At 41.3% G+C, this 10,000-nt stretch overlaps 1 non-coding gene across 1 annotated transcript; it reads left to right on the top strand.

Moving 5' to 3' along the window:
• The first annotated feature begins 2,542 nt into the window (after positions 1–2,542).
• Positions 2,543–2,661, top strand: LOC123687286. Its single transcript, XR_006749020.1, has one exon. It is a non-coding gene; the product is annotated as a 5S ribosomal RNA (ribosomal RNA).
• Positions 2,662–10,000: the final 7,339 nt, after the last annotated feature.

The raw sequence follows: 10,000 nt of genomic DNA, 5'->3' as shown, positions 1-10,000 counted from the left end.
TTAATCGAAGATATACATATACTTCTCATCAATATCCAAAAGCTTATCGAAAAATAAATTACTCAACTTTTACGTGAAGAATCGTTCACCCAAACCTTATCCCCTATATATGTCAGGAGAACCCAAGGTTCCCCTCCAGACACGATTTAGCAAACTTTTCCCGATCGATCCGACCCACCGAGGCCGTCTCGACCGTCCGCTGCGCCTACTAGGGCCGATTTCTTCGGACTCCGATCAGAAAATATACCGATGCATGTCGTTAACACCTAGTCCGCCTCGTCCGATCTATCTAAACAGTCTCGACGCACCCAACACTCTTTCAAAGTCGGATTACTCGGACTCAATCTGAAAATGGACCGATGCATGACGTCAACACTTAGCCCGCCTCGTCTGATCTATCTAAGCCATCTCGACCCACCCAACACGCCTTCCAAGTCGGATCACTCGGACTTCGATCTGAAAATCTCCGGACTCATTTTTATGAATATCCCCAGTCAGTAAGAACGTTATTTCGCCAATATATACCAACAATAAACCATATTCCAATAGCTGAACCAAAAATATAATTCCCGATCCAAACGTTCTGCATCGCCCAACGCGACCACCTTCCCTATATATGTCAGGAGAGCACAGGGTTCCCCTCCAGACAACACTTACGCTCTATCCCCGACTCTCGGTCGATCGATAGGCCAGGTCAGCGGTGTCTGTTTCGGCCGAAGCTCGGACTTTGGTCAAAATGTTCCGATACAAAATTTGAACCAAGATAGATACAGATATGATTCCTTCTTAAATATACGTTGATTATCGAACAGAATATGGTAAATATTTTGCGATGACCGAGGATTTCATGAATTTTTTTTTTTTTTCGAAAAAATTTTCTATTATCGGAATTTCCTCAAATTTCATTTGGTTGCCTCCTAATGCTTATTAAAAATGATAACCAACAATCAGAATCATTATTTATCATTTATTTCAATTTTTATAATGAAAAACGTTCACGTCCTTTCGCGCCTCTCGATCGTCGTTTACGTGATGCATCGGTCAGCCCTAGTTTACGTGGTGCATCGGTAAGATCGAGTTCACGTTCTGCATCGGTCTGCCCGAGTTTACGTGGTGCATCGGTAAGATCGAGATTACGTGGTGCATCGGTAAGATCGAGTTCACGTTCTGCATCGGTCTGCCTGAGTTTACGTGGTGCATCGGTATGATCGAGTTTACGTTCTGCATCGGTGTGATCTAGTTTACGTTGTGCATCGGTAAGATCGAGATTACGTGAAGCATCGGTATGATCGAGTTTACGTTCTGCATCGGTCTGGACTCTGAGATATATTTTCGACGTGAAAATGTTCCGATACAACTTTTGAACCAGGATAGTTAGAGAGATGATTTTTTCTGGGATGTACGTTGATTGGGGAATGGATTGTGGAAAATAACTTGCCATGACCGAGGTGTTCTCGAATTTTTTTTTTTTTTCGAAAAATATTTTCTGATTTTGGATTTCACTCAAATTTGATTTCGTTGCCTTCTAATGTGTTCTAAAAGAGTAAATCAGTAATCAGAATCGAAAAATATTTTTCGGATTTTTTTTTTTTTGAAAAAAAATTTTCTGATTTTGGAATTTCCTCAAATTTGATTTGGTTGCCTTCTAATGTGTTTTTAAAGCGTAAATCAGTAATCAGAATCAATATTCATTGTCGACTTTAATTTTTATAAGGAAAAATGTTCACGTCCTTAAACGCCTCCCCATCATTAGCCCGAGTCCAAGTCGATGTCAGTCCCGAGCGGACGGTGTCAGATACTACCTATCGCCCCGGTCTGGACTTGGCGAGGTATTTCGACGTGAAATGTTCCGATACAACTTTTGAACCAGGATAGTTAGAGAGATGATTTCTTCTATGTTGTACGTTGATTGTGGAATGGATTGTGGGAAATAACTTGCCATGACCCAGGTGTTCTTGAATTTTTTTTTTTTTCGAAAAAAATTTTCTGATCTTGAAATTTCCTCAAATCTGATTGCGTTGCCTTCTAATGTGTACTAAAAGAGTAAATCAGTAATCAGAATCAATATTCATTGTCGACTTTAATTTTTATAAGGAAAAATGTTCACGTCCTTAAACGCCTCTCCATCGTTACCCCGACTCCAAGACGATGTTAGACCGGAGCGGACGGTGTCAAATGCGACCGATCTCCCCGGTCTGGACTTAGCGAGATATTCCGACGTGAAATGTTCCGATACAAAAATTTAACTGTGATAGTTAGAGAGATGGTTCCTTTTGTGATGTACGTTGATTGTGTAATAGAATATGGAAATAAACTTGAGATGACCGAGGTCTTCTGGGATTTTTTTTTTTTTTCGAAAAATATTTTTCGATTTCGGAAATCCCTCAAATTTCATTGAGATATGTCCTAATGTGTTCTTAAAACTTAAATCAACAATCAGAATTAATATCCAAAAGTTATTTCATTTTTTATAAGGAAAAACGTTCACGTCCTTTCCGCTCCCAAAAAGTGAGATATCATAGAAAATATCGCTATATTTGTTGTTTACGGCCATACCACGCTGAAATTGCCAGTTCTCGTCAGAACACTGAAGCCAAGCAGCGTCGGGCGCGGTTAGTACTTGGATGGGTGACCGCTTGGGAACACCGCGTGCTGTAAGCTTTTTTTTTACGTTCTGCATCGGTCTGCCGAGATAACGTGGTGCATCGGTATGATCGAGTTTACGTTCTGCATCGGTAAGATCGAGATTACGTGATGCATCGGTAAGATTGAGATTACGTGGTGCATCGGTAAGATCGAGTTTACGTGGTGCATCGGTAAGATCCAATTCACGTTCTGCATCGGTAAGATCCAGTTCACGTGGTGCATCGGTAAGATCGAGATTACGTGGTGCATCGGTAAGATCGAGTTTACGTGGTGCATCGGTAAGATCCAATTCACGTTCTGCATCGGTAAGATCCAGTTCACGTGGTGCATCGGTAAGATTGAGATTACGTGGTGCATCGGTAAGATCGAGTTTACGTGGTGCATCGGTAAGATCCAATTCACGTTCTGCATCGGTAAGATCCAGTTCACGTGGTGCATCGGTAAGATTGAGATTACGTGGTGCATCGGTAAGATCGAGTTTACGTGGTGCATCGGTAAGATCCAATTCACGTTCTGCATCGGTAAGATCCAGTTCACGTGGTGCATCGGTAAGATCGAGATTACGTGGTGCATCGGTAAGATCGAGTTTACGTGGTGCATCGGTAAGATCCAATTCACGTTCTGCATCGGTAAGATCCAGTTCACGTGGTGCATCGGTAAGATCGAGATTACGTGGTGCATCGGTAAGATCCAGTTCACGTGGTGCATCGGTAAGATGGAGATTACGTGGTGCATCGGTAAGATCGAGATTACGTGGTGCATCGGTAAGATCTACTTTACGTTCTGCATCGGTCTGCCCTTGTTTACGTGGTGCATCGGTAAGATCGAGATTACGTGAAGCATCGGTATGATCGAGTTTACGTTCTGCATCGGTCTGCCCGATATTACGTGGTGCATCGGTCTGCCCTAGTTTACGTGGTGCATCGGTTTGGACTTAGAGATATATTTTCGACGTGAAAATGTTCCGATACAACTTTTGAACCAGGATAGTTAGAGAGATGATTTTTTCTGGGATGTACGTGGATCGGGGAATGGATTGTGGGAAATAACTTGCCATGACCGAGGTGTCCTCGAATTTTTTTTTTTTTCGAAAAAAATTTTCTGATTGTGGAATTTTCTCAAATTTGATTTGGTTGCCTCCTAATGTGTTCTAAAAGAGTAAATCAGTAATCGGAATCGAAAAATATTTTTCGGATTTTTTTTTTTTTCGAAAAAAATTTTCTGATCGTGGAATTTCCTCAAATTCGATTTGGTTGCCTTCTAATGTGTTTTTAAAGCGTAAATCAGTAATCAGAATCAATATTCATTGTCGACTTTAATTTTTATAAGGAAAAATGTTCACGTCCTTAAACGCCTCCCCATCATCAGCCCGAGTCCAAGTCGATGTCAGTCCCGAGCGGACGGTGTCAGATACTACCTATCGCCGAGGTCTGGACTTGGCGAGATATTACGACGTGAAATGTTCCGATACAACTTTTGAACCAGGATAGTTAGAGAGATGATTTCTTCTATGTTGTACGTTGATTGTGGAATGAAATACGGAAAATAACTCGCCATGACCGAGGTGATTACGATTTTTTTTTTTTTTCGAAAAAAATTTTCTGATCGTGGAATTTTCTCAAATTTGATTTGGTTGCCTCCTTATATGTTCTAGTAGCGATAATCAACAATCAGAATCAAAATCCATGGTCGGGTTTGATTTTTATAAGGAAAAATGTTCACGTCCTTTTTTACAACCCCGACTCATTGACGATGTTAGAACCGAGCCGGCGGTGTCAGATACGACCGATCGCCCCGGTCCCGATCGTCATTTACGTTGTGCATCGGTCTGCCCGAGATTACGTGGTGCATCGGTATGATCGAGTTTACGTGGTGCATCGGTAAGATCCAATTCACGTTCTGCATCGGTAAGATCCAATTCACGTTCTGCATCGGTAAGATCCAGTTCACGTGGTGCATCGGTAAGATGGAGATTACGTGGTGCATCGGTAAGATCGAGATTACGTGGTGCATCGGTAAGATCTACTTTACGTTCTGCATCGGTCTGCCCTTGTTTACGTGGTGCATCGGTAAGATCGAGATTACGTGAAGCATCGGTATGATCGAGTTTACGTTCTGCATCGGTCTGCCCGATATTACGTGGTGCATCGGTCTGCCCTAGTTTACGTGGTGCATCGGTTTGGACTTAGAGATATATTTTCGACGTGAAAATGTTCCGATACAACTTTTGAACCAGGATAGTTAGAGAGATGATTTTTTCTGGGATGTACGTGGATCGGGGAATGGATTGTGGGAAATAACTTGCCATGACCGAGGTGTCCTCGAATTTTTTTTTTTTTCGAAAAAAATTTTCTGATTGTGGAATTTTCTCAAATTTGATTTGGTTGCCTCCTAATGTGTTCTAAAAGAGTAAATCAGTAATCGGAATCGAAAAATATTTTTCGGATTTTTTTTTTTTTCGAAAAAAATTTTCTGATCGTGGAATTTCCTCAAATTCGATTTGGTTGCCTTCTAATGTGTTTTTAAAGCGTAAATCAGTAATCAGAATCAATATTCATTGTCGACTTTAATTTTTATAAGGAAAAATGTTCACGTCCTTAAACGCCTCCCCATCATCAGCCCGAGTCCAAGTCGATGTCAGTCCCGAGCGGACGGTGTCAGATACTACCTATCGCCGAGGTCTGGACTTGGCGAGATATTACGACGTGAAATGTTCCGATACAACTTTTGAACCAGGATAGTTAGAGAGATGATTTCTTCTATGTTGTACGTTGATTGTGGAATGAAATACGGAAAATAACTCGCCATGACCGAGGTGATTACGATTTTTTTTTTTTTTCGAAAAAAATTTTCTGATCGTGGAATTTTCTCAAATTTGATTTGGTTGCCTCCTTATATGTTCTAGTAGCGATAATCAACAATCAGAATCAAAATCCATGGTCGGGTTTGATTTTTATAAGGAAAAATGTTCACGTCCTTTTTTACAACCCCGACTCATTGACGATGTTAGAACCGAGCCGGCGGTGTCAGATACGACCGATCGCCCCGGTCCCGATCGTCATTTACGTTGTGCATCGGTCTGCCCGAGATTACGTGGTGCATCGGTATGATCGAGTTTACGTGGTGCATCGGTAAGATCCAATTCACGTTCTGCATCGGTAAGATCCAATTCACGTTCTGCATCGGTAAGATCCAGTTCACGTGGTGCATCGGTAAGATCGAGATTACGTGGTGCATCGGTAAGATCGAGTTTACGTGGTGCATCGGTAAGATCCAATTCACGTTCTGCATCGGTAAGATCCAGTTCACGTGGTGCATCGGTAAGATTGAGATTACGTGGTGCATCGGTAAGATCCAGTTCACGTGGTGCATCGGTAAGATGGAGATTACGTGGTGCATCGGTAAGATCGAGATTACGTGGTGCATCGGTAAGATCTACTTTACGTTCTGCATCGGTCTGCCCTTGTTTACGTGGTGCATCGGTAAGATCGAGATTACGTGAAGCATCGGTATGATCGAGTTTACGTTCTGCATCGGTCTGCCCGATATTACGTGGTGCATCGGTCTGCCCTAGTTTACGTGGTGCATCGGTTTGGACTTAGAGATATATTTTCGACGTGAAAATGTTCCGATACAACTTTTGAACCAGGATAGTTAGAGAGATGATTTTTTCTGGGATGTACGTGGATCGGGGAATGGATTGTGGGAAATAACTTGCCATGACCGAGGTGTCCTCGAATTTTTTTTTTTTTCGAAAAAAATTTTCTGATTGTGGAATTTTCTCAAATTTGATTTGGTTGCCTCCTAATGTGTTCTAAAAGAGTAAATCAGTAATCGGAATCGAAAAATATTTTTCGGATTTTTTTTTTTTTCGAAAAAAATTTTCTGATCGTGGAATTTCCTCAAATTCGATTTGGTTGCCTTCTAATGTGTTTTTAAAGCGTAAATCAGTAATCAGAATCAATATTCATTGTCGACTTTAATTTTTATAAGGAAAAATGTTCACGTCCTTAAACGCCTCCCCATCATCAGCCCGAGTCCAAGTCGATGTCAGTCCCGAGCGGACGGTGTCAGATACTACCTATCGCCGAGGTCTGGACTTGGCGAGATATTACGACGTGAAATGTTCCGATACAACTTTTGAACCAGGATAGTTAGAGAGATGATTTCTTCTATGTTGTACGTTGATTGTGGAATGAAATACGGAAAATAACTCGCCATGACCGAGGTGATTACGATTTTTTTTTTTTTTCGAAAAAAATTTTCTGATCGTGGAATTTTCTCAAATTTGATTTGGTTGCCTCCTTATATGTTCTAGTAGCGATAATCAACAATCAGAATCAAAATCCATGGTCGGGTTTGATTTTTATAAGGAAAAATGTTCACGTCCTTTTTTACAACCCCGACTCATTGACGATGTTAGAACCGAGCCGGCGGTGTCAGATACGACCGATCGCCCCGGTCCCGATCGTCATTTACGTTGTGCATCGGTCTGCCCGAGATTACGTGGTGCATCGGTATGATCGAGTTTACGTGGTGCATCGGTAAGATCCAATTCACGTTCTGCATCGGTAAGATCCAATTCACGTTCTGCATCGGTAAGATCCAGTTCACGTGGTGCATCGGTAAGATGGAGATTACGTGGTGCATCGGTAAGATCGAGATTACGTGGTGCATCGGTAAGATCTACTTTACGTTCTGCATCGGTCTGCCCTTGTTTACGTGGTGCATCGGTAAGATCGAGATTACGTGAAGCATCGGTATGATCGAGTTTACGTTCTGCATCGGTCTGCCCGATATTACGTGGTGCATCGGTCTGCCCTAGTTTACGTGGTGCATCGGTTTGGACTTAGAGATATATTTTCGACGTGAAAATGTTCCGATACAACTTTTGAACCAGGATAGTTAGAGAGATGATTTTTTCTGGGATGTACGTGGATCGGGGAATGGATTGTGGGAAATAACTTGCCATGACCGAGGTGTCCTCGAATTTTTTTTTTTTTCGAAAAAAATTTTCTGATTGTGGAATTTTCTCAAATTTGATTTGGTTGCCTCCTAATGTGTTCTAAAAGAGTAAATCAGTAATCGGAATCGAAAAATATTTTTCGGATTTTTTTTTTTTTCGAAAAAAATTTTCTGATCGTGGAATTTCCTCAAATTCGATTTGGTTGCCTTCTAATGTGTTTTTAAAGCGTAAATCAGTAATCAGAATCAATATTCATTGTCGACTTTAATTTTTATAAGGAAAAATGTTCACGTCCTTAAACGCCTCCCCATCATCAGCCCGAGTCCAAGTCGATGTCAGTCCCGAGCGGACGGTGTCAGATACTACCTATCGCCGAGGTCTGGACTTGGCGAGATATTACGACGTGAAATGTTCCGATACAACTTTTGAACCAGGATAGTTAGAGAGATGATTTCTTCTATGTTGTACGTTGATTGTGGAATGAAATACGGAAAATAACTCGCCATGACCGAGGTGATTACGATTTTTTTTTTTTTTCGAAAAAAATTTTCTGATCGTGGAATTTTCTCAAATTTGATTTGGTTGCCTCCTTATATGTTCTAGTAGCGATAATCAACAATCAGAATCAAAATCCATGGTCGGGTTTGATTTTTATAAGGAAAAATGTTCACGTCCTTTTTTACAACCCCGACTCATTGACGATGTTAGAACCGAGCCGGCGGTGTCAGATACGACCGATCGCCCCGGTCCCGATCGTCATTTACGTTGTGCATCGGTCTGCCCGAGATTACGTGGTGCATCGGTCTGGACTTAGAGATATATTTTCGACGTGAAAATGTTCCGATACAACTTTTGAACTAGGATAGTTAGAGAGATGATTTTTTCTGGGATGTACGTTGATTGGGGAATGGATTGTGGGAAATAACTTGCCATGACCGAGGTGTTCTCGAATTTTTTTTTTTTTTTCGAAAAAAATTTTCTGATTGTGGAATTTTCTCAAATTTGATTTGGTTGCCTCCTAATGTGTTCTAATAGCGATAATCAACAATCAGAATCAAAATCCATGGTCGGGTTTGATTTTTATAAGGAAAAATGTTCACGTCCTTTTTTACAACCCCGACTCATTGACGATGTTAGAACCGAGCCGGCGGTGTCAGATACGACCGATCGCCCCGGTCCCGATCGTCATTTACGTTGTGCATCGGTCTGCCCGAGATTACGTGGTGCATCGGTCTGGACTTAGAGATATATTTTCGACGTGAAAATGTTCCGATACAACTTTTGAACTAGGATAGTTAGAGAGATGATTTTTTCTGGGATGTACGTTGATTGGGGAATGGATTGTGGGAAATAACTTGCCATGACCGAGGTGTTCTCGAATTTTTTTTTTTTTTTCGAAAAAAATTTTCTGATTGTGGAATTTTCTCAAATTTGATTTGGTTGCCTCCTAATGTGTTCTAATAGCGATAATCAACAATCAGAATCAAAATCCATGGTCGGGTTTGATTTTTATAAGGAATAATGTTCACGTCCTTTTTCGCCTATGTTCTTTTTCGACGTGAAAAGTTCCGATACAACTTTTGAACCAGGATAGTTAGAGAGATGATTTTTTCTGGGATGTATGTTGATTGACGTACGAAACTTGGAAAAAAAATAGAAAAGACCGAGGTACTCTAGAAAAAAAATTTATTGAAAATATTTTTTTGATTTCGGAATTAATTCGAAATTCATTCAGATGTCTTCTATCAATATCGCGAAAGAAAAATCAATAATCAGAATCGATATTCATCTAAGATTATTTCCTTTTGGATTGTGTTAACATTCGGTACGATCTTGTCTACGTGATGCATCGGTTTGTTTCTCGGCTCTTGTGAGCAAGTTGGACACTCGAGACGGCCTCCATCGATCGGATTAGGCGGGCTTTAATGTTAACGTGCTGCATCGGTGTGATCTTGTTTACGTCATGCATCGGTATAGCTTTAAATCGCGCCGTAAAGTCGTTCACGTCATGCATCGGTATCTTAAATCGCGCCGAAAAGTCGTTCACGTCATGCATCGGTATCTTAAATCGCGCCGTAAAGTCGTTCACGTCATGCATCGGTATCTTAAATCGAGCCGAAAAGTCGTTCACGTCATGCATCGGTGGCACAAAAAAAAGACGCCGATGCATGACGTGAGCCGACTTTTCGGCGCGATTTAAGATACCGATGCATGACGTGAACGACTTTACGGCGCGATTTAAGATACCGATGCATGACGTGAACCGACTTTTCGGCATGAAGTCAGCTAAAATTATCGTGTGCATCTTGGGTCGGTCCACGTACCGTAGATCAGAGAGGGACGACGTACATACATCGGATACATTTGTATCCAACAAGTTACGATCGT

This window comes from Harmonia axyridis, chromosome X, assembly GCF_914767665.1.
Source record: "Harmonia axyridis chromosome X, icHarAxyr1.1, whole genome shotgun sequence".
Taxonomy (NCBI): Eukaryota; Metazoa; Arthropoda; class Insecta; order Coleoptera; family Coccinellidae; genus Harmonia; species Harmonia axyridis.
This window is presented reverse-complemented; position numbering and strand designations above follow the sequence as displayed.